Genomic DNA, 25,917 nt, shown 5'->3' on the forward strand with positions numbered 1-25,917 from the left:
TTAAATAAAGGTAAAATGAAAAATAAAAATACAGTAAGTTCAAGATCTCTACGGTAACTTTGAGAGAGTTGCTGGGGTCTAGGTGGAGCTAGAGTCTCACATTACTACATGTTTATGTACTGTAACTGCTCAGATATATTACTCTGTGTATATTACAGTAACTTCTGTTGGCACTTGGAAAGAGGACATACATGCAAAGTCCTACTGTATATGGTGCTATGACTGAGAATAAATAGACTTCAATACAAGAATGGGGTGATACACTATACGTGGACACCCCTTCAAATGAGTGGATTCGGCTATTTCAGCCACACCCGTTGCTGACAGGTGTATAAAATTCGAGCACACTGCCACGCAATCTCCATAGACAAACATTGCCAGTAGAATGGCATTCCTGAAGTGTGACTGTCGACATGGCACCGTCCTACTGTAGGTCATAATAGACTTCAATACGAGACCGGGATGATAGCTAGATCTGCTATTTATTGGCTCAGGCAACCAAAAGTAGCCCCATCAAATACCCCTGTGGTTGGAGCACTACATATTACCGTAGAATTTGACTGGTCCACCTATTGAGAGCCATATATTTAAATATGTATTTACTATTCACTGAGTGTACAAAACAATAGGAACACCTTCCTAATATTGAGTTGCACCCCCTTTTTGCCCTCAGAGCAGACTAAATTCGTCGGGGTATGGTCTCTACAAGGGGGGCGAAAGCATTCCACTGGGATGCTGGCTCATGTTGACTCCAATGCTTCCCACATTTGTGTCAAGTTGGCAGGATGTCTTTTGAGTGGTGGACCGTTCTTGATACACAGGGAAACTGTTGAGTGTGAAAAATCCAGCAGCGTTGCAGTTCTTGACACACTCAAACCGGTGCACCTAACACCATAGCCTGTTCAGAGGCACTAAAATCTTTTGTCTTAAGGCGGACATAAACCATCCATGTTTCATGACTTAAAAATCCTTATTTAACCTGTCTCCTCCCCTTCATCTACACTGATTGAAGTGGATTTAACAAGTGACATTAATATTGGATCATAGCTTTCACCTGGACAGTCTATGTCATGGAAAAGAGCAGGTGTTTTTGTACACACAGTGTATATTTACTACCCCATGGTGGATGGGGGGTATTCTGTTTTGAGATTGAGTGAGGGGTGGTGGTAGCTTGGTTAAACCAGCCTGAAAGTCATACTATGGTGTTGCGATAACCAGGCTGGGATGGTGTGCGATGGTGTGGGATGGTGTGCGATGGTGTGGGATGGTGTGGGATGGTGTGTGATGGTGTGTGATGGTGTGGGATGGTGTGCGATGGTGTGGGATGAGACAGTATTACCACTACTGGTTCTAAGAGAACATTCAGAGTTATTATTATACAAATGTCGTTAAGAAAACACAACTATTTTTGTAATCTAGACTGATTTCATAGTGCTATATACTGTACAGTAAAGATATTACACTACTAGAGTACAGTAAAGATATTAGAATACTACAGTACAGTAAAGATATTAGAATACTACAATGCAGTAAACTAGCTTTTATTGATATACATTTCAGTACAGTAAAGATATTACACTACTAGAGTACAGTAAAGATATTAGAATACTACAGTACAGTAAAGATATTAGAATACTACTAGAATACTACAATACAGTAAAGATATTAGAATACTACTAGAATACTACAATACAGTAAACTAGCTTTTATTGTATTATTTATATATACATTTCTATTATATTTCTTTATATCAACATGTCAACCTGAAATAATGTTAATGACATAGTCAGGTTAGACAGGCTAGACAGACTAGTCATTCACATTTTTTTTTACATTTAAGTCATTTAGCAGACGCTCTTATCCAGAGCGACTTACAAATTGGAAAGTTCATACATATTCATCCTGGTCCCCCCGTGGGAAATGAACCCACAACCCTGGCGTTGCAAGCGCCATGCTCTACCAACTGAGCCACACGGGACCGTACAGTAGTCAAGTTCTATTATATGTCTTTATATCAACATGTCAACCTGAAATAATGTTAATGACATAGTCAGGTTAGACAGGCTAGACAGACTAGACAGACTAGTTAAGCTCTATTATATGTCTTTATATCAACATGTCAACCTGAAATAATGTTAATGACATAGAAATGAATGATGACGTAACGAATTTGCTAAAAAAATATATATATATTTTTTTTTTGGGGGGGGAGGATATTGGGATGTTTGTTTTTGTATCTCATTTCCTTGATGTCTATGATGAGTATTTGTTCTTATCACATTATTACCCTTTTCAACGATGACGTATCACTGAGTCTGTGCCTTGCTTAAAGATTGATACATTCTCACAGCCTTGGAATTAGTCAATCAAATAAGAATAATTTTCTGTTTGTATTTGAACCAAGAACATTTTTATTCTGAAATGAGTGAATAATAACCATACAACCTTAGAACTGTACTACTAGAGTACAGTAAATATATTACACTACTACAATACAGTAAATATATTACACTACTACAATACAGTAAAGATATTAGAATACTACAGTACAGTAAATATATTAGAATACTACAGTACAGTAAAGATATTAGAATACTACAGTACAGTAAAGATATTAGAATACTACAATACAGTAAAGATATTACACTACTAGTGTACAGTAAAGATATTAGAATACTACAGTACAGTAAAGATATTAGAACACTACAGTACAGTAAATATATTAGAATACTACAGTACAGTAAAGATATTAGAATACTACAGTACAGTAAATATATTAGAATACTACAGTACAGTAAATATATTAGAATACTACAATACAGTAAAGATATTAGACTACTACAGTACAGTAAATATATTACACTACTAGAATACTGTAAAGATATTAGAATACTACAGTACAGTAAAAATATTAGAATACTACAGTACAGTAAATATATTATACTACTAGAGTACTGTAAATATATTAGAATACTACAGTACAGTAAAGATATTAGAATACTACAGTACAGTAAAGATATTAGTACAGTACAGTAAATATATTAGAATACTACAGTACAGTAAAGATATTAGAATACTACAGTACAGTAAAGATATTAGAATACTAAAGTACAGTAAATATATTAGAATACTACAATACAGTAAAGATATTAGACTACTACAGTACAGTAAATATATTACACTACTAGAATACTGTAAAGATATTAGAATACTACAGTACAGTAAAAATATTAGAATACTACAGTACAGTAAATATATTATACTACTAGAGTACTGTAAATATATTAGAATACTACAGTACAGTAAAGATATTACACTACTAGAATACAGTAAATATATTAGAAGACTTCATTACAGTAAAGGTATTGGCCAAGACTACTCAGCTTAGAAAGACTAGACAGGCTAGACAAACTAGTCAGGTTAGACAGACTAGACAGATTAGACAGACTAGACAGACTAGTCAGGTTAGACAGACTAGTCAGGCTGGACAGACTAGACAGACTAGACAGGCTGGACAGACTAGACAGGCTAGACAGACTACTCAGGTTAGACAGATTAGACAAGCTAGACAGACTAGACAGATTAGACAAGCTAGACAGACTAGACAGGCTGGACAGACTAGACAGACTAGACAGGCTGGACTGGCTAGACAGACTAAACAGGCTGGACAGGCTAGACAGACTAGTCAGGTTAGACAGACTAGACAGGCTGGCCAGACTAGACAGACTAGACATGTTAGACAGACTAGACAGGTTAGACAGACTAGTCAAGTTAGACAGACTAGACAGATTAGTCAGGTTAGACAGGCTAGACAGACTACTCAGGTTAGACAGACTAGACAGGCTAGACAGACTACTCAGGTTAGACAGACTAGACAGGTTAGACAGACTAGTCAAGTTAGACAGACTAGACAGACTAGACAGATTAGTCAAGTTAGACAGACTAGACAGACTACTCAGGTTAGACAGACTAGTCAGGTAAGACAGACTAGACAGGTTAGACAGACTAGACAGACTACTCGGGTTAGACAGGTTAGACAGACTAGACAGACTAGTCAAGTTAGACAGACTAGACAGACTAGTCAGGTTAGACAGACTAGACAGGCTGGACAGACTAGACATGTTAGACAGACTAGACAGGTTAGACAGACTAGTCAAGTTAGACAGACTAGACAGATTAGTCAGGTTAGACAGGCTAGACAGACTACTCAGGTTAGACAGACTAGACAGGCTAGACAGACTACTCAGGTTAGACAGACTAGACAGGTTAGACAGACTAGTCAAGTTAGACAGACTAGACAGACTAGACAGATTAGTCAAGTTAGACAGACTAGACAGACTACTCGGGTTAGACAGACTAGTCAGGTTAGACAGACTACTCAGGTTAGACAGACTAGACAGACTAGTCAGATTAGACAGACTAGACAGACTAGTCAGGTTAGACAGACTAGACAGACTAGTCAGGTTAGACAGACTAGTCAGGTTAGACAGACTACTCAGGTTAGACAGACTAGTCAAGTTAGACAGACTAGTCAGGTTAGACAGGCTAGACAGACTACTCAGGTTAGACAGGTTAGACATTAGACAGACTAGACAGACTAGACAGGCTAGACAGACTAGACAGACTATACAGATTAGACAGACTAGACAGGCTAGACAGACTACTCAGGTTAGACAGACTAGACAGACTAGTCAGATTAGACAGACTAGACAGGCTAGACAGACTACTCAGGTTAGACAGACTAGACAGACTACTCAGGTTAGACAGACTAGTCAGGTTAGACAGACTAGACAGGTTAGACAGACTAGTCAGGTTAGACAGACTACTCAGGTTAGACAGACTAGACAGACTAGTCAGATTAGACAGACTAGACAGACTAGTCAGGTTAGACAGACTAGACAGACTAGTCAGGTTAGACAGACTAGTCAGGTTAGACAGACTACTCAGGTTAGACAGACTAGTCAAATTAGACAGACTAGTCAGGTTAGACAGGCTAGACAGACTACTCAGGTTAGACAGACTAGACAGGTTAGACAGACTAGACAGGCTAGACAGACTAGACAAACTACTCAGGTTAGACAGACTAGACAGGCTGGACAGGTTAGACAGACTAGACAGGCTAGACAGACTAGTCAAGTTAGACAGACTAGACAGGCTGGACAGGTTAGACAGACTAGTCAGGTAAGACAGACTAGACAGGTTAGACAGACTAGACAGACTACTCAGGTTAGACAGGTTAGACAGACTAGACAGACTAGTCAAGTTAGACAGACTAGACAGACTAGTCAGGTTAGACAGACTAGACAGGCTGGCCAGACTAGACAGACTAGACATGTTAGACAGACTAGACAGGTTAGACAGACTAGTCAAGTTAGACAGACTAGACAGATTAGTCAGGTTAGACAGGCTAGACAGACTACTCAGGTTAGACAGACTAGACAGGCTAGACAGACTACTCAGGTTAGACAGACTAGACAGGTTAGACAGACTAGTCAAGTTAGACAGACTAGACAGACTAGACAGATTAGTCAAGTTAGACAGACTAGACAGACTACTCAGGTTAGACAGACTAGTCAGGTAAGACAGACTAGACAGGTTAGACAGACTAGACAGACTACTCGGGTTAGACAGGTTAGACAGACTAGACAGACTAGTCAAGTTAGACAGACTAGACAGACTAGTCAGGTTAGACAGACTAGACAGGCTGGACAGACTAGACATGTTAGACAGACTAGACAGGTTAGACAGACTAGTCAAGTTAGACAGACTAGACAGATTAGTCAGGTTAGACAGGCTAGACAGACTACTCAGGTTAGACAGACTAGACAGGCTAGACAGACTACTCAGGTTAGACAGACTAGACAGGTTAGACAGACTAGTCAAGTTAGACAGACTAGACAGACTAGACAGATTAGTCAAGTTAGACAGACTAGACAGACTACTCGGGTTAGACAGACTAGTCAGGTTAGACAGACTACTCAGGTTAGACAGACTAGACAGACTAGTCAGATTAGACAGACTAGACAGACTAGTCAGGTTAGACAGACTAGACAGACTAGTCAGGTTAGACAGACTAGTCAGGTTAGACAGACTACTCAGGTTAGACAGACTAGTCAAGTTAGACAGACTAGTCAGGTTAGACAGGCTAGACAGACTACTCAGGTTAGACAGGTTAGACATTAGACAGACTAGACAGGCTAGACAGACTAGACAGACTATACAGATTAGACAGACTAGACAGGCTAGACAGACTACTCAGGTTAGACAGACTAGACAGACTAGTCAGATTAGACAGACTAGACAGGCTAGACAGACTACTCAGGTTAGACAGACTAGACAGACTACTCAGGTTAGAGAGACTACTCAGGTTAGATAGACTAGACATACTAGTCAGGTTAGACAGGCTAGACAGGCTAGACATACTAGTCAGGTTAGACAGACTAGACAGACTAGACAGGCCCTTTGTTGATGTACTGCTCCTGTTTTCTGTTTATATTTAACCCAATACAGAGAATAACATAAGCAAGGCCCTCTCTCTCTCTCTCTCTCTCCTCTCGCTCTCCTTTCTCTCTCTCTCTCCTGCTCTCCTCTCTCTATTTATCTCTCTCTCTCCCTCTCTCTGTCTCTCTGTCTCTGTCTCTCTCTCTCTCATTTCTCTCTCTGTCCTTTCTCTCTCCCTCTCTCTTTCTCTCTCTCTCTCGCTCCGTCTATTTATTCACTAGCTCCCCTCTGACTTTCACCACATGGCATCTGTCCACAGTCCAACACACAATCATTAAAGGCTGCTTCATTGACTAGCTTTTGGAATCAATTATTTTATATTCCATCTGTCTCCTTGACTGAAGAGCTTTTAGGCTTCCCAAACCTCACGGTTATGGAATCCTTCTCCTCTCTATTCACTATTCTCTCGTCTTCTCTGCTTGTCTGTGATGACTTCTTTATTTTCCTCCCTGAAAGGAAATGATCAGTATATAGAATAAGGCCATATAGCAAAAAGGCCTCTATGGAAATCCCATATTAGTGTTGTTTGTGTTGTTTTAACATGTTAAATACAATTTGAGTGTTTAATCCTACCGCATTCACACATGTTTTTGGTTTATGCGCAAACCCATGTGATTTTTTTACCATTATTCAACAAGTGGGACATAAACTGCACAGGATACAACAGGTGTAAATCAGTACAGTGAAATTATTACCTTGAGAGCTCTTTCCCAACAATGCAGTGACGATGATGATGATGATAATAATAATCATAATAATAATAATAATATAGATAATAATAATATAGATAATATAGAAAGCAGTAATAATAGTAATATAGATAATATAGAAATAATAATAGAAAATTAAGAATGAAAAACCATCACAAGAACTACGGTGAGAGTTAAATGAACAGGAGAAGGCAAGTATATACAGGTCAGTGCCAGTCCCTTATTCAACGTGCAGGGGTACCAGAGTGGTCGATGTGGGTTTATACATATAAAGTGACTGGTAATGGGAATATATATATTTATGACTGGTAGTAGGTATACTGTACATGTTTATGTATTTCTCCTGTTCCTCGAGAGTGATAGCACCTGTTAGATTATTTCGAGTGTTTCATCCTACAGCATTCCACAGGTATTTCTTATCTGCTAAAATATGTGTATGTGACCAATAAAATAGAGTTTGATTTGATGACTGACAAAGTCATGAATCGTGAAATGCTCTGTCATGTCTAATTGATTCATATATTGTTATCTATTTGGTGTCATTGAAGTGTCTCTCCAGAGTCTTACCAAGCACAACCCTCCCTGTAAACCACATTTCCCTCTTTGTGATCAATATTTGATCAAATTAGAGTTCCTTTTGTCATTTTGTGACCAAAAAAACAATGTGAACATACTTTTGTATTTGTATCTTTGTGTTTGGATGTTTGGTTGAACATTATTTTAAGTCACTTGGTGACGGGTGTAGACACGATTTACGTGTACAACTCTTTTAAAGCTATAGGATACAGCCAAATGATAACCTAGCCTACAGGAACAACTGGATGATCATATACTGAATGTGATTGGTCTGATGATGTGTCCGTCAGGAGAAGATATCCTCCAAACCTCCAGTCTTGTGAATGTAAAACCACACCGTTGGATTCTTGTCTCGTATGCCAGGAATACTCTTGTAAAGTGCAGAGTTTTGTGTAAAATAAATTTCAGGTTTATCAATCAAGTGTATGGTCACTTATTTACATGTACATGTGTCTAAGACTAAGGATTTTGAAATTCTAATTTCAAATATCTATGACACAGTTATGAAATGTTTAATATATGTCTAATGTTGAGTTATGAATTGTGATCCCTCTCTCCCATTCCATCTTCACACTACTATGATGTTAGTTTGTTCTCAATTCTCAAAATTTTTCCCCATTAATTTTGATCTGATGAAAAGTGATAGAGAATCAATACCATTTGGTAAGTGTTGGATATAACATGTATTAGACTGCAGGGAACAGATTGTCTGAGTGAGTCAGGCCCTCCCCAGCAGCAGGAGAAGGAATTGCTCACATAACAGAAAATACAAAACATATTGTTATTTGACTGCCTGACTTTATGCCAGTTATTTTCAACCAAAATGTACTGACCCTATTTAAAAATAATAAAAATAATAATAAATTAAAAATACAAAAATACAAAAAAATAGAAAATATCTCTCTGGAAAGAAACCCTTTCCCTAATTTCGTCTACCTTGTTAGACTGGACATCATCGAGTAATATACTCGGGAAAGCGGTGGGTGGTGTGCGCGCCTCCGAAGTCTGACCAGAAGACCGCTCCGTCTGCCTCTTCTCCGGCGGCGTTGTTGAGGGTCGGCCTCTGGAATCAGTTCAAATGCCCTGGGTGGTTGTACAATTGGAGAAAATTACTCCTCAGCACTTCCACCCCCCTCCCCCATTTGCGGGTAGAAATGTGTTCAACATCCACTGAAGTAGCTAGCAAGTTTACTGGATAGCTACAGTAGTTGCCTTGGTAACCAAACAAACAGACTTGCCAGTTTAGCTAACCAAACCATCAGTCCTAGCTTGCTGTTATGAAAATTGAATTCAGTCATTTTCAATTTGACTTTTGCTTTCAAATCCCGCTCAAACAAAGAACATGTAAGAATGAACTATAGCCATTGAATTCTACAGTGCTGATATACCTTGTGTTATAGTGAAATAATGTACGCTCCAGAATGCCCGAATATTCAATAATGCCAAGGTATAATTAAGTGATAATGCCCTCGAAGCCAGTTTTTGGAGGATATATTGGTACGGAGGTTGTTTGGCTAGTGACGAAGTCGAGGGCCGGCAAACTGCCAATATATCTTCCAAACACCGGAAGCCGGTTATTATCGCTTTTATACAACAGGTTACCAACATATTCAAATAATGATTGACATATTTTCATTACAAATGTTGTTATGATGAATTTATTCATACTATTTCATCCTTCCACAAGATATAGTCCCGACACAAATCTAGGGTTAGTTCGTTCTATTGGTTCGGTCGTTCAGGCTTTTGTTCTGTATCTATGGAGGCAACCCAGTCGTTCAGGCTTTTGTTCTGTATCTATGGAGGCAACCCAGTCGTTCAGGCTTTTGTTCTGTATCTATGGACGCAACCCAGTCGTTCAGGCTTTTGTTCTGTATCTATGGACAACCCAGTCGTTCAGGCTTTTGTTCTGTATCTATGGACGCAACCCAGTCGTTCAGGCTTTTGTTCTGTATCTATGGACAACCCAGTCGTTCAGGCTTTTGTTCTGTATCTATGGACGCAACCCAGTCGTTCAGGCTTTTGTTCTGTATCTATGGACAACCCAGTCGTTCAGGCTTTTGTTCTGTATCTATGGACAACCCAGTCGTTCAGGCTTTTGTTCTGTATCTATGGACGCAACCCAGTCGTTCAGGCTTTTTGTTCTGTATCTATGGACGCGACCCAGTCGTTCAGGCTTTTTGTTCTGTTTCTATGGACGTTGTTCGTTCTAAATGTTCCATTGCCATACTGGCTGGCGACGTTCTTATCCCTTGCTTGCTAGCTAGCCAACTACAGCTAACTTACAGTCACGTCAAACAGTGCAGCCAGAATAACAACAGTAGCTGCATTTGCATTTGTTTAAGCTGTTTTCTAGTGACATTTATTTGGATACATCCATAAAAATGTGCTAATGAGGCGCGATTTCGCCTGGCGTAGAAAATGTGCTCTCTCTCGTCAAGACACTGTTGTTCAGAGGAGCTAGCCAACAACACAGCTAACACAATCACTTCAAACTGAAGCTGGAAAGACTGCAAACTAACTGTCAATTTACATTTCTTTCTATATATCCATAAAAAAGGATGCCAGTTGATTGATGATTTCAACTGGCTAAGAAAAGCTGCCTGTCTGTCTGTCTGTCTCGTCCTGACACGTTCATTACTATAGTACAGCTGGAGATCGAATTTGAATATTCAATGTTTCAAATGTCAGAGATACAGACAGCAAGGTTTATTTAATCTCCGCTGTGGAAATCTAAATGTTAGTCTATAAGAAATCTGAGATAATGTCTAGATACTTTTTATAGTGGAGATCAAGTTTATAAATTGCCTGGCTGGGCTGATGAGACACTGGATTCGGCAGTCAGATAGAACAGAGTAAATAGTGATTTTAAAGTCATAGATTTAATTAACTGGTGATAACTTGTGGAATAGACACAAATCAGCGTTCAGGATTATAACCACCCGTTGTATAAAGGATACGGAGCATAATAAGCACATTATCAAAGACAGTACAGTAGGAAGAGGAAAACTGATTACACTTGTAGACGATGTCATGGCAACGTTGGCTAGCGTAGAAACACGTCATCGGGGTCTAACGGTCGTCTCCCGCCGAACTGAGCATGTGCAGAGCAGACTAAATAAGATAGAATAGGATAAACAGTCAGCTTCGACTCCACTAATGTCAAGGTTTTCATTTAAAACCATTTGGAGAAAAAATGTCATCTCAGTCCCCAAGCTTTCTCTCTGACAGGACAATTAACCAAGTAACCAATTAACCGGTATCTCCGGGATTCAATCCGATTGCATGTTATATACTGTAGGCATTATGGATATTAAAGCTGCAATATGTAACTTTTTAGGGGCGACCCAACCATGAGACAGTGTAGACGTGGAAACCTTTTTCACTTCCTCAAAATCCTCGGAATGAACCTAAGATAACTCAAGAAATATGTAGTTTATTTTGACGTTTTTGACAAGGATGTTTAAGTTGTGCGATTTTTTACATCTAACTTCTGTGTTTGGTGCAGTATTTCTTAAGTTAAATCATGCGTGACCTGTTTTCTTATGTAAACAAAGTCATGTCTGCTGGGCAGGTCTGTCTCAATGACCATATTTACATATGCACAATATACAGGATAGTAGCTCTTATTCAGGATAATATGTTTACATGCACCTTTGATATCACGCTCATGAGTATCCCTGTACCCATGAATAAACAGAATATTCCTCATTTAAATTAATATGGGTTAAATGAAATATTAACTGAAATATGGACACTGACTGTAGGCCTATAACCTCTCATGTGTAGCGTAATATAATTGTAACTCCTGCAGAATAATGCATTTCTTGCAGTAAAATGTTATAACAAATGTTAATTTTGTTTCGGGAACAAGAGTGAAGAAATATGATTTATTTATTACAGCATATCTTGAGAAAATGCGAATGTGTGTGTGTAATGTGTTATCTTTGACACTGTTATGCAAGCAGAGAGTATTTCAACCACATAAAATATGCACCCAGAATTATCTGAAGTCACGTTTACATGCACACCAATATCCTTAAATTATTCAGGATACACAAGTATTCTATAAAATGCCTGTGATATGCTAACCTTACACTGGGATATGCTAATATTACACTGGGATATGCTAATATTACACTGGGATATGCTAATATTACACTGGGATATGCTCACCGTACACTGGGATATGCTAATCGTACACTGGGATATGCTAATATTACACTGGGATATGCTAATCGTACACTGGGATATGCTAATATTACACAGGGATATGTTAATCTTACGCTGGGGTATGCTAATATTACACGGGGTATGCAAATTTTACACAGGGATATGCTAATCTTACACTGGGATATGCTAATCGTACACTGGGGTATGCTAATCTTACACCGGGATATCGCCATATTATAATTTGACATATTGTAGGCCATATTATCATTTGACATATGGTAGGCCATATTATAATTTGACATATGGTAGGCCATATTGTCATTTGAAATATGGTAGGCCATATTATCATTTGAAATATGGTAGGACATATTATAATTTGACATATGGTAGACCATATTATCATTTGACATATGGTAGGCCATATTATCATTTGACATATGGTAGGCCATATTATCATTTGAAATATGGTAGGACATATTATAATTTGACATATGGTAGACCATATTATCATTTGACATATGGTAGGCCATATTATAATTTGACATATGGTAGGCCTTATTATCATTTGATATACGGTAGGCCATATTATAATTTGACATACGGTAGGCCATATTATAATTTGACCTATGACAGGCCATATCATCATTTGACATATGGTAGGCCTTATTATCATTTGATATAAGGTAGGCCATATTATAATTTGACATATGGTAGACCATATTATAATTTGACATATGGTAGCCCATATTATAATTTGACATATGGTAGGCCATATTATAATTTGACATATGGTAGCCCATATTATCATTTGACATATGATAGGCCATATTATAATTTGACATATGGTAGCCCATATTATCATTTGACATATGGTAGGCCATATTATAATTTGACATATGGTAGGCCTTATTATAATTTGACATACGGTAGGCCATATTATAATTTGACATATGATAGGCCATATTATAATTTGACATATGATAGGCCATATTATAATTTGACATATGATAGGCCATATTATAATTTGACATATGATAGGCCATATTATAATTTGACATATGGTAGGCCATTTGTTTGTTACACACAGCTTCTCTACTGTCATAACTTGTTGACCCAGAAGACTAAATAAAGTAGTGCTCACCAGAATAATGTCTTACATCAAAACAATGAATCTAGTTAACACTTGTAAAGTTGTCTGTTTCGTTTCAGGACATGGGAGAAAATAATACATTTTAAACAGTGGAAAGATTGTCCCCATGCAAAATATCCAAATGTCATAAGTTTGACAAGTTTGAAGGAAATGAAAAGCATGAAAAACACTATGAAACATGGGGCATATTTTATGTGGTTGAAATACTGTCTGCTTGGGTTACACACACATATTTTTTTTCAAGAGATGCTGAAAGAAAGAAACCGTATTTCTCCACTCCCAGCAGTGAGACAAAATTAACATTTGTTGTATAATTTTATTGCATGAAATGTATAATTCTCCAGGAGTTCATTTTATAATACTCTACATGTGAGAGGTTATAGGCCTACAGTCAGTGTTCATATGTCACTTACTATTTCATTTAACCCATATTAATTTAAATTAGGAATGTTCTATCCAAAATACAGTGCGCATGTTAACGTGGTCAGCTGTCTATGCTATTGGATAGAGACCAACTGAGTTTCTGAAACCAGATGCGCATCATCGCGAGACTTCCGAGAACCCTCGGGAAACAGACCAGGCCAGGGTTTGAGGTTTTGAGAAGTCAATGAGAAAATAAAAAAAATATTCCTTAGTTGTTAATTTTCTCGAAATCTAAACGCACAACATAGATTCGAGACAATCTTTTAAGTAGTTGAACATGTCTTTACTCCAAATTTTTGAAAGTGACAAACTGAAACGTTTCCCTTTTTCATCAAAAACTACATTATATTGAAGGAGTGCCTTTGATTTGACAGCCCGCACGTGCGTAGTACGTCGCGAGTCGACGGTTCGATTATGTGTTCTATGCATGATCTTAGCCAACTTCGCCATGATATCTCCTGCAAGTGTGATCTGGAATTTCAATTTGGAGAAGCAGTTTTAGCCTACTTTCATACTGTACTGTGTACTTTTACATGAATATTTCAACTGAATATTGAAGAAGGCTGAGTATGGCATTAGTCATCTAGACTCCTTACTCTGCCTTATTTTCAATAACGGCCTAGGAACAGAGGCCAACGCTCTAACCACTAGGCTACCTACCGCCCCTCTTAATTGACGTACGATCATAATCGAAGTAAGCATACATGGATTAAATAATTTAGTTTTCTGAGCAATCTTTCGAGTTATTGGGACATGTAAACAGCTTATTCAGCTTCCAGACTTGTATTTGATCTTCGCATCTGCCAGCAGCTGGTAGAGCAAGCCTCTCTACGCACCATTGAAGTGAGTTCTGAAAAACAGTATGCATCTTATAAATAGTTTTCACATACAAACTGTTTATGTCCGAACTCAGAATCAAAAAGTAAACGCAAAAATAACATGGCCACTGTGGTAGAACGTTTATTTTGATTGGCGAATTTTTTGCATTTATCAAAAGTCCCAACAGTATCCTGATTTCAGATGTGTCCATGTAGGCCTAAACATAATTATTAGGGAAATCATTCATCGTGCAAAGCAGGTAAACGTTTTAAACGAACTATTATATTAACCTGCATGTAACCGTGCTGACTGACTACCGCAGCAGTTCACCCCATGTCAGTGGGCAAATGGACATCTTCAAAATCAAAATCAAACCTTTATTTACCCATTGTGACATCCCATTTTCCAAACTCCATTTTAGAGGAGACTGACTTTATGACCAAAATGATCCTATTTACACTTTTGTAGTCAACTGTGACACTAGAATCAATGTTTCTGACTCATAGCAATGCCACATAGACCGTTTTGAGATGGATTCCTTGCTTTTTAAAGGCAGTCGCTGTTATAACAGGTCATTTCCAATGAAGCCAACATATGCAGCATTCACCTTTAATGGGATCTCCGCAAACAGGGGAACAATTGTTTTTAAAACCGTAATGCCTGCAACCCGCTATATGATTGAATCCCAGCCCAGTGTTTTTTTGTGCCTGCTTTGTGCATAATGCAAATCAGAAATTATGCACAGAATCTCCTGAGATCAATATAGGCTGCTGTCTTTCAGAGGGGAGAGGGGGTCGTGGAGAAATTGCCACCCCTCTGTGATAGGCGAAGAAGAAAACATAGGCGCGTGCGTGCGTGCGTGCGTCTCAGTCGGTCACTATTATTTTGATTATCAATTAAAATTCAAACTCATTGTTGTAAAATAAAAGATAAAAATGAGGCTTGATAGACTAAGATGTATTTGACCACGTTAAATTCACAGATGGAAACATCGTTTGTTGCCATTGTTCAATGAATAGGCAGTTACATCAGCAGGGCAGATTCCGTTGATACAATCACAGCAGGATACAGTCGTGTTCCCACTTAACAGTAAGACAATGATGAAAGCTATTGTTTATCCTCTTAAGTTATTTCTTGATAAAGAATTACTTTTACTACTTTCTCAGTTCTGTTTTTTTTTTGGTGCAAAGGCGTTAACAAATGGTAGGCTACTAGCTACAAATCGGGATTGATACTGAGTTGCATCTTACATGTTAACAGTAGACAACCTGACAGTAGGCCTATCCTGCATATTTATTGATGCTTTAAGAGGGGTACCGTTTGTATTATAACATTGTAAAAAACAAAAAACAGATCAATTGCAGATCATTTTATATACATGGAAATAATCTTACATTACATTCATATTGTCTATTTGTTTTTTATTCATTGTTTATTTTTGAATTTAAAAAATGACATACTTTTTACGCCAATCACACAACTTTAAGGACAGTACAGATGAATTGTAGGCCTATTCTGCTATCAATAAAATGTAACCCATGTGATGGAATTAACCCACATATCTCCTGAAGATTTGACTGTATTTCTGGTTCTCTTTACTAATAGTTCATATACCAAGAGAATATGGTTTCAAAATCAACATGATGTCTATATTTGTCACGTTCCTGACCTGTTTTCCCTTGTTTTTGTATTTGTTTAGTATGGTCAGGGCGTGAGTTGGGGTGGGCATTCTATGTTGTGTGTCTAGTTTGTCTGTTTCTGTGTTCAGCCTAATATGGTTCTCAATCAGAGGCAGCTGTCAATCGTTGTCCCTCATTGAGAATCATATATAGGTGGCTTGTTTTGTGTTGGGTTTTGTGGGTGATTGTTTCCTGTCTCTGTGTTTGTGTTCTGCACCAGATAGGACTGTCTCGGTTTTCACGTTTGTTGTTTTGTATTGTTGTAAGTGTTCACAGTTCGTTAAATTAAACATGTTGAACACTAACTGCGCTGCATTTTGGTCCTCTCCTTCATCCCAGGAAGAAAGCCGTTACAATATTTGTAAAACACATGATATTGCCACACCACTTGTTTCACTGATCAACTGTGAAAATGATCCCATGTAATCATAATAATAATAATAATAATAATAGTATAATATAATATAATATTGCTAGCTGTAGTAGTCTAAAAACTACATGACTAAAATAATGATACCTTACTGAATAAAATGAAAACTATAAAAACAATCATAATTTACAGATTCATGTTTAGGGTAGATTCAATCTGTAGAATGGGAGATCCATGTTAAAAGCACGGTTTAAATTTAAAGGTCATTTCCGATTGAGTTGAAATATGCAGCGTTTACCATGAATGCAGTTTTCCCAAATGCAGTAACATTGCCTTTACATTTGAATGGCGCTATAGTGCAGATCTTCCACGTTACGGATTGAATTTAGGCCTTAATACATATAAATAGTCAGTGGTTTGATAAACATAGCTATTGATTTGGACTTTATTTGTGTTCTATTTGTTCTGTGTTCCACGTGTGCTACTTGTTCTATGTGTTCTGTGTTCTATGTGTTCCACTTGTTCTACGTGTTCTACTTGTTCTACATGTTCTACATGTTCTACTTGTTCTATGTGTTCTGTGTTCTTCGTGTTCTACTTGTTCTACATGTTCTATGTGTTCTGTGTTCTTTGTGTTCTACTTATTCTACATGTTCTACTTGTTCTATGTGCTCTATATGTTCTACTTGTTCTATGTGGTCTGTGTTCTACGTGTTCTACGTGTTCTGCTTTTTCTATGTTTTCTACTTGTTCTATGTGTTCTTCGTGTTCTCCTTGTTCTATGTGTTCTACGTGTTATATGTATTCTACTTGTCCTATGTGTTTTACGTGTTCCACTTGTTCTATGTTTTCTGCATTCTATGTGAGCTACTTGTTCTACGTGTTTTATGTGTTCTATGTGTTCTATGTGTTGAATGTGTTCTATGTGTTCTATGTGTTCTACTTGTTCTACGTGTTCTATGTGTTCAATGTGTTCTACTTGTTCTATGTGTTCTATGTGTTCTACATGTTCTACTTGTTCTATGTGTTCTACTTGTTCTGTGTGTTCTGTGTTCTACTTGTTCTATGTGTTCTACTTGTTCTGTGTGTTCTGTGTTCTACATGGTCTACTTGTTCTATGTGTTCTACGTGTTCTACTTGTTCTACGTGTTCTACTTGTTCTGTGTTCTACGTGTTCTACGTTTTCTACTTGTTCTACGTGTTCTGCATTTTCTACGTGTTCTACATTTTCTACTTGTTTTACGTGTTCTATGTGTTTTATGTGTTGCATAAGAGGTTAACCAACTGGCTTGAATGGTCTTGTCTTGTCCTGTTTTGTTGCAGGTCAGGAGACAGCTTGGTGGTCTGTGTGATAGAAGGGGTTAAAGTTCAAAGGTCATAAGTCAGGAGGAGAGTGTTTATATTTCCCTGCTGAGAGAATCACAGAGAGTAAGCAGAAAAACACCGGGAGTATGTAGGTACAACACTGTGTCTACAGAGCGAGAGCCTGTTACCACAGCTAGTTTAAAACCTGAAGAGGAAACATTGTCGAATAGGGTAGTTGACAAGATGAACCCAATTACAGATGTTTCTGTGCAAGGGAGGCTAACACTATAGTTGCAGAGGAAACACCACAAATTAAATAGAACTCAAGCAATACATTGTATCTCAATGGGAAACACTGATGGATTGTTGAATAGGCTAGATAACACGATTATAAATATTTCTATGCTAGGCAACATTAAAATATATAAATGTTAGTGAGTGAGGATGAGGAATGTCAGAATAGAGGATATTTCGAGTACATTCATACACAAATCAGGTGACAGATTAACCCAGACTTCGGGGCAAAGGTTCATCCACCCAAAATAGTTTGACTCAAAATTATTTGACTCAAAATGATGGATTTAAACTAATGTAGATACACAGTTGTCTTTAAACGCAGTCGAATGGATAATATCGCTATTATATAATAATAAGGAACATGTTTGTTTTACTTCCAGAGGTACTTTCCTGATTTCTAAAAATGCACTAATGATTGATACATAAATGTGAATAGTCTTTAAACTCATCGTCTTTATAAAGCACCAAATAAAATGTTATTCATTTACACAATACTTTGTTATTTTCATGGTTTTTGCCTTTTTTTAAATCCAACCATTTATTACTTTATTAAAATTGACATTTCGACCAGATGAAAATATTTAATATTTGAATATTCATTCATTTCGAATGTTTGGTTTCTATATAATTATTATTATTTTTTTAAATCTTCCTTTGAAAAGCGAGCCATCCGAACAGGGTATAATATGCTAAATGTGAGAGGTCAGATGGCTCGAGCCGAGCGCCTGACCTCTGATCTTTGATGACCCTTCATTCTTGTCTCCTAATGTCCCGTGCTTGTAAAGTGGTCCTAAAACAGGATGCACTGTTTTGGCTGTTATGTACTTCACTTGTGATCTGATGGCTAGAGCAGCCTTGTATGAAAAGTGGATCATTAACCTGTTCAAGTTGACTGTAGAGTGAAAAAATAAACATGTTTTTGTCTTGTTATAAGAAGCTTATAATTTCCCTAGAGTTAACCAACTGGCGCAACTAGTCGTATCGGCTATTAGTGTTTTATTCGTTTTAAATTCGCTTTCGTTATAACCTAATTGTTTATGTGGCATATTCACAAGCCTTTAGGACAGTCACAGACCTAAGCCCTGTAGCCTAAAACAAAATGTAACATTTGAGTGAGTATCAATTCTAACATGTATAATATTCTCCAACATGTAGCCGTTACAGACTGTATATTGTTCTAATTATTGGTGTCTTACACGTGGAGCAATAATTAAATCAAATGTTAAGATTAAAAAGACCGCACAAGGACAATAAATAATCATGGTGTTAAGACGAGACGACTCCTGTCCCCCTTCTAGATAATACATGACTCCTGTCTCCCTTCTAGATAATACATGACTCCTGTCCCCCTTCTAGATAATACATGACTCCTGTCCCCCTTCTAGATAATACATGACGACTCCTGTCCCCCTTCTAGATAATACATGACGACTCCTGTCCCCCTTCTAGATAATGCATGACGACTCCTGTCCCCCTTCTAGATAATACATGACGACTCCTGTCCCCCTTCTAGATAATACATGACGACTCCTGTCCCCCTTCTAGATAATACATGACTCCTGTCCCCCTTCTAGATAATACATGACTCCTGTCCCCCTTCTAGATAATACATGACTCCTGTCCCCCTTCTAGATAATACATGACGACTCCTGTCCCCCTTCTAGATAATACATGACTCCTGTCCCCCTTCTAGATAATACATGACGACTCCTGTCTCTCTTCTAGATAATACATGACTCCTGTCCCCCTTCTAGATAATACATGACTCCTGTCTCCCTTCTAGATAATACATGACTCCTGTCCCCCTTCTAGATAATACATGACGACTCCTGTCCCCCTTCTAGATAATACATGACGACTCCTGTCTCCCTTCTAGATAATACATGACTCCTGTCTCCCTTCTAGATAATACATGACTCCTGTCCCCCTTCTAGATAATACATGACGACTCCTGTCCCTCTTCTAGATAATACATGACGAATCCTGTCCCCCTTCTAGATAATACATGACGACTCCTGTCTCCCTTCTAGATAATACATGACGACTCCTGTCCCCCTTCTAGATAATACATGACGACTCCTGTCCCCCTTCTAGATAATACATGACGACTCCTGTCCCCCTTCTAGATAATACATGACGACTCCTGTCCCCCTTCTAGATAATACATGACTCCTGTCCCCCTTCTAGATAATACATGACGACTCCTGTCTCCCTTCTAGATAATACATGACTCCTGTCCCCCTTCTAGATAATACATGACGACTCCTGTCTCCCTTCCAGATAATACATGACTCCTGTCCCCCTTCTAGATAATACATGACTCCTGTCCCCCTTCTAGATAATACATGACGACTCCTGTCCCCCTTCTAGATAATACATGACGACTCCTGTCTCCCTTCTAGATAATACATGACTCCTGTCCCCCTTCTAGATAATACATGATGACTCCTGTCTCCCTTCTAGATAATACATGATGACTCCTGTCCCCCTTCTAGATAATACATGACTCCTGTCCCCCTTCTAGATAATACATGACTCCTGTCCCCCTTCTAGATAATACATGACTCCTGTCCCCCTTCTAGATAATACATGACTCCTGTCCCCCTTCTAGATAATACATGACGACTCATGTCTCCCTTCTAGATAATACATGACTCCTGTCCCCCTTCTAGATAATACATGACTCCTGTCCCCCTTCTAGATAATACATGACGACTCCTGTCCCCCTTCTAGATAATACATGACTCCTGTCCCCCTTCTAGATAATACATGATGACTCCTGTCCCCCTTCTAGATAATACATGACTCCTGTCCCCCTTCTAGATAATACATGACGACTCCTGTCCCCCTTCTAGATAATACATGACGACTCCTGTCCCCCTTCTAGATAATACATGACGACTCCTGTCCCCCTTCTAGATAATACATGACGACTCCTGTCCCCCTTCTAGATAATACATGACGACTCCTGTCCCTCTTCTAGATAATACATGACGACTCCTGTCCCCCTTCTAGATAATACATGACTCCTGTCCCCCTTCTAGATAATACATGACTCCTGTCCCCCTTCTAGATAATACATGACTCCTGTCCCCCTTCTAGATAATACTTGACGACTCCTGTCCCCCTTCTAGATAATACATGACGACTCATGTCCCCCTTCTAGATAATACATGACGACTCCTGTCCCCCTTCTAGATAATACATGACGACTCCTGTCCCCCTTCTAGATAATACATGACGACTCCTGTCCCCCTTCTAGATAATACATGACGACTCCTGTCCCTCTTCTAGATAATACATGACTCCTGTCCCTCTTCTAGATAATATATGACGACTCCTGTCCCCCTTCTAGATAATACATGACTCCTGTCCCCCTTCTAGATAATACATGACTCCTGTCCCCCTTCTAGATAATACATGACGACTCCTGTCCCCCTTCTAGATAATACATGACGACTCCTGTCCCCCTTCTAGATAATACATGACGACTCCTGTCCCCCTTCTAGACAATGCATGACGACTCCTGTCCCCCTTCTAGATAATACATGACGACTCCTGTCTCCCTTCTAGATAATACATGACGACTCCTGTCCCCCTTCTAGATAATACATGACGACTCCTGTCCCCCTTCTAGATAATACATGACGACTCCTGTCCCCCTTCTAGATAATACATGACGACTCCTGTCCCCCTTCTAGATAATACATGACGACTCCTGTCTCCCTTCTAGATAATACATGACTCCTGTCCCCCTTCTAGATAATACATGACGACTCCTGTCTCCCTTCTAGATAATACATGACTCCTGTCCCCCTTCTAGATAATACATGACTCCTGTCCCCCTTCTAGATAATACATGACTCCTGTCCCCCTTCTAGATAATACATGACTCCTGTCCCCCTTCTAGATAATACATGACTCCTGTCCCCCTTCTAGATAATACATGACGACTCCTGTCCCCCTTCTAGATAATACATGACTATTCTATTGTAAACTGTTGAGTATGATAAACCCAGCAGCGTTGCAGTTCTTGACACAAACCAGTGCGCCTGGCACCTACTACCATACCCCTTTCAAAGGCACTTAAATCTTTTGTCTTGCCCATTCACCCTCTGAATGGCACAAACACACGTACCATGTCTCAATTGTCTCAAGTCTTAAAAATCCTTCTTTAACCTGTCTCCCGCCTTCATCTACACTGATTGAAGTGGATTTAAATAATAACATCAATAAGGGATCATAGCTTTCACCTGGATTCACCTGGATTCACCTGGATTCACCTGGTCAGCAGTGGTGTAAAGTACTAGAGTAAAAAATACTTTAAAGTACTACTTTAGTCGTTTTTTTGTACTTTATTTTAATATTTATATTATTGCCAACTTTTACTTTTACTTCACTACATTCCGAAAGAAAGTCGTGTACTTTTTACTCCATACATTTTCCCTGACACCCAAAAGTGGTCGTTACATTTTGACAGGAAAATGGTCCAAGTCACACACACATCCCTACTGCCTCTGATCTGGCAGACTCACTAAACACAAATGCTTGTTTTGTAAATTATATCTGACTGTTGGAGTGTACCACTGGCTATCTGTAAATTTAAACAAATAAAACCAATGTGTACCTTCTATTTTGTTTAAGGAATTTGGAATTTTTAATTATTTATACTTGTAACTTTTACTTTTGATACTTTAGGACATTTTAGCAATTACATTTACTTTTCATACTTGAGTATATTTAAAAATATTCTAAAATACTTCACGTAGTATTTTACTGGGTGACTTTCAGTTTTACTTGAGTCATTTTCTATTATGGTATCTTTACTTCCACTCAGGTATGACAATTGAGTAGTTTTTCCACTATTGCTGGTCGGTCTATGGCATGGAAAGAGAAGGTGTTCTTAATGTTTTGTACACTCAGTGTATTTTACTACTTCAAATTGCATTAATCCTAAAGTAGAATTAATGAATATTATTTTATGGTTTAAGTTAGGATTCATTGGACACACACTTTCAGATTAGCCTATATGTGATTGAATATAAATAACTGTGGCCTACTAAAGTTAAACCAAGCCATTCAAATTAAGTAATTTCTCAATTTTCTTTGGTATACAATTTACAATTACTTTAAATTGAAACAAATAGTTTATGAATATCAACTTGGTTCTTCACACATTGCGAGCACACACACATTAGGATTAATCACATACTTCTGCATAGCCAATAGCGGGCTGCATGTGCGTATCTCCCGGCCAGTCAGCCAGGTGCTGACAGCCGTCTATAGAGATCCTCTGCTACCGCTCTACTTCTCTTCCGTCACTAGCCTACTGAAGCCGCCCTGTTCTAAACCTTACATTTCAGAGGTTGCTCATTATATGTTTATTCCACACGATACGATGACAAAAAAACTTCCATTTAACACAAATGAATGTGGGCCACTTACCTAACGGCTTCTGAAACAGTGACTAGGGGTGTAGACAGGGCTAGGTCATGGACTCACATCGCTAGCTATACTAGCGTATGAACAGATGCAATGTAAAGCGCCAACGGATTGCCAGTAACGGTATAGATTAGCATGGGCTCTGTAGCACAATGATACTAATCAATACTAGCCTACTGCATTTGCTGAGCAGATGGCAGGAGAGAGAGAGAGACCAGGACAACAAAAAATGTCCTGATCGACCCAGAGTTATTCAGGCTTGTCTTTTAGACATTACCCTTCCTTTTGGTTTAGAAAGTATTATGCTCAGAGGGACTTGTACATAATGTTTTATTAGTGGTACATATTATTCTGATTTTAGACTTTCAGATACATTTATGAGGGGTGATTAGATTTGAATTTGTGGCCAACGATATTTTGCAAATATCTTTTTTTCTGACAGATTTGAGTGTGTGTCTCTTACTGTATAGGCCTATAAGATTATATTAGGCTACTTGAAATATACAATTATACAGGTTTTATATGATAATAATTTATATGATAATTTAGCAGAATGTCTTTGGAAACGTGTGACTTTATGATTGAAAAATAACATATTTCGGGTTATTACATTGATATAGACCGAGTCTACAAATGTTACAGGCCTAGTTTACACAGAGAGAAAATGTTACAATAAACTCCAATTAGTTTAGTATTGTGATTTGTAGATTATATACTTTACTGTACAAAGTAGTCACCACACAACCCATTTTTCTTTGCCCCCCAAAATTGGAAAACAATATAGGCTAATCGGTCATATATACATATAGTCGGCCGGATATACATATAGTTTAGAAATCGGCCGGATATACATATAGTTTAGAAACCATGTTGACTCGGCCTCATTTTAGAATAGGCTACATTGATTTGTTGACTACTCTAACCCATTTCCAGCAGTAAGTATTTTTGACGCATAGCCTAGATTGGGAGTCCCAACATGGAAATAATACAAAAATGCCTCTCAAAAGAGATGTGAAAGCAAAGCAAGCCTAAACGTTCGTTCGTCATTCTATCATAATATCCTTGGACGGTAATTGTCTCGGTGCAGTGGGTTCGCGCGCTGTCCAAACGACCAAACAAGCGGGGGGGAAAGCCCCACAGGTAGCCTACAATACGGTTGTTCCCCCAATTTGTGGTCTCGTCTGTTGCCAGCTGAAAGTTTAGGAAGAGACCCGTGCTTGAAAGGACCCCCTGCTCCTCCTTTGACAGCTGATCAAAAGAGAAATAGGTCACGCTTTTTCAGACTTCTGTCCTTCTTCCTTAATTACAGTGTCTTTAAACAAAAGTAACATCTGCGCCACTTCCAAAGAAAATATCAGCCTCCCGACCAGAAGCAACCGCGGCTTCCGAGAAATCTGTTACTTTTAAAGCTGTTCTGTTCAAACCAAATGTGACCAATGCTGTTTCTTTGTGATGCTGTTTCACTGTCATTACTGTGTCCTCTAATGGAGATATGAATGAGAGTCTGAGCAGCGGAGTGGCGAAAGACATTTCTACTTTTCAATTCACGTTAAAACCTTGCCTTACCTTTAGTTGTGGCTGGCAAAGACACATTTTTTTGTCCGCAGGTCAAATTGACGGTAAATAGAACAGTAGCCACTAGCCGGTAAGCACAAACTATTGAACAATGACATCAACTTTTCTTCTAAAACATATTATACTATTGAATAATCCAACCACATTACATTCTTGAATAATGCAACAATTAACAAGCATGTTTAGACAATTAAAGGGATTATTTTCTCGTCTTTTAGCTACACTCTTTAGCTTCAAAACAAAAGCGCAGAGTTGCTAACAGCATGTCTTCATCAAGTAACATTAGTCTATAAAAAAAAAATGAACGATTAACCTTATTATATGAATATTAAAGTATTGTAGACCTACTGTACAACATTACAACAAACCAGACTCCATTTTTATCAATATCATGCAAATCATTACATGTGGTAAAAGCTAATTGTAACGGAAAATGTGGGTATAAGTGAATTCACTGCGGATTTGCGTCAGGCTGTATCATATGGAAGCTATACCCACCACCAGAAAGGATTGTCAATGTGCTTCAGTCTGATCAACTGTAGCCTACTGATGACAACCACAGGTAGCCTAGAGTAGCCTACTGATGACAACCACAGGTAGCCTACTGATGACAACCACAGGTAGCCTATTGATGACAACCACAGGTAGACTACTGATGACTAACCACAGGTAGCCTACTGATGACAACCACAGGTAGCCTACTGATGACTAACCACAGGTAGCCTACTGATGACTAACCACAGGTAGCCTACTGATGACTAACAACAGGTAGCCTACTGATGACTAACAACAGGTAGCCTACTGATGACTAACAACAGGTAGCCTACTGATGACTAACAACAGGTAGACTACTGATGACTAACAACAGGTAGCCTAGAGTAGCCTACTGATGACAAC

At 38.4% G+C, this 25,917-nt stretch overlaps 1 protein-coding gene and 1 long non-coding RNA gene across 2 annotated transcripts in view; both read right to left on the reverse strand.

The window, feature by feature from the left end:
* Positions 1-25,917, reverse strand: part of LOC120044776 (uncharacterized protein DDB_G0271670-like) — a gene marked incomplete at its 3' end in the record, with an annotated part of 148,198 nt that overhangs the window by 67,448 nt on the left and 54,833 nt on the right. The window lies entirely within an intron of this gene.
* Positions 6,616-24,828, reverse strand: LOC120044903. Its single transcript, XR_005476599.1, has 3 exons — positions 23,449-24,828; positions 8,724-8,870; positions 6,616-6,950 (listed from the first exon to the last, which is right to left on the reverse strand). It is a non-coding gene; the product is annotated as an uncharacterized LOC120044903 (long non-coding RNA).

This window comes from Salvelinus namaycush, chromosome 3 (assembly GCF_016432855.1).
Source record: "Salvelinus namaycush isolate Seneca chromosome 3, SaNama_1.0, whole genome shotgun sequence".
NCBI lineage: Eukaryota > Metazoa > Chordata > Actinopteri > Salmoniformes > Salmonidae > Salvelinus > Salvelinus namaycush.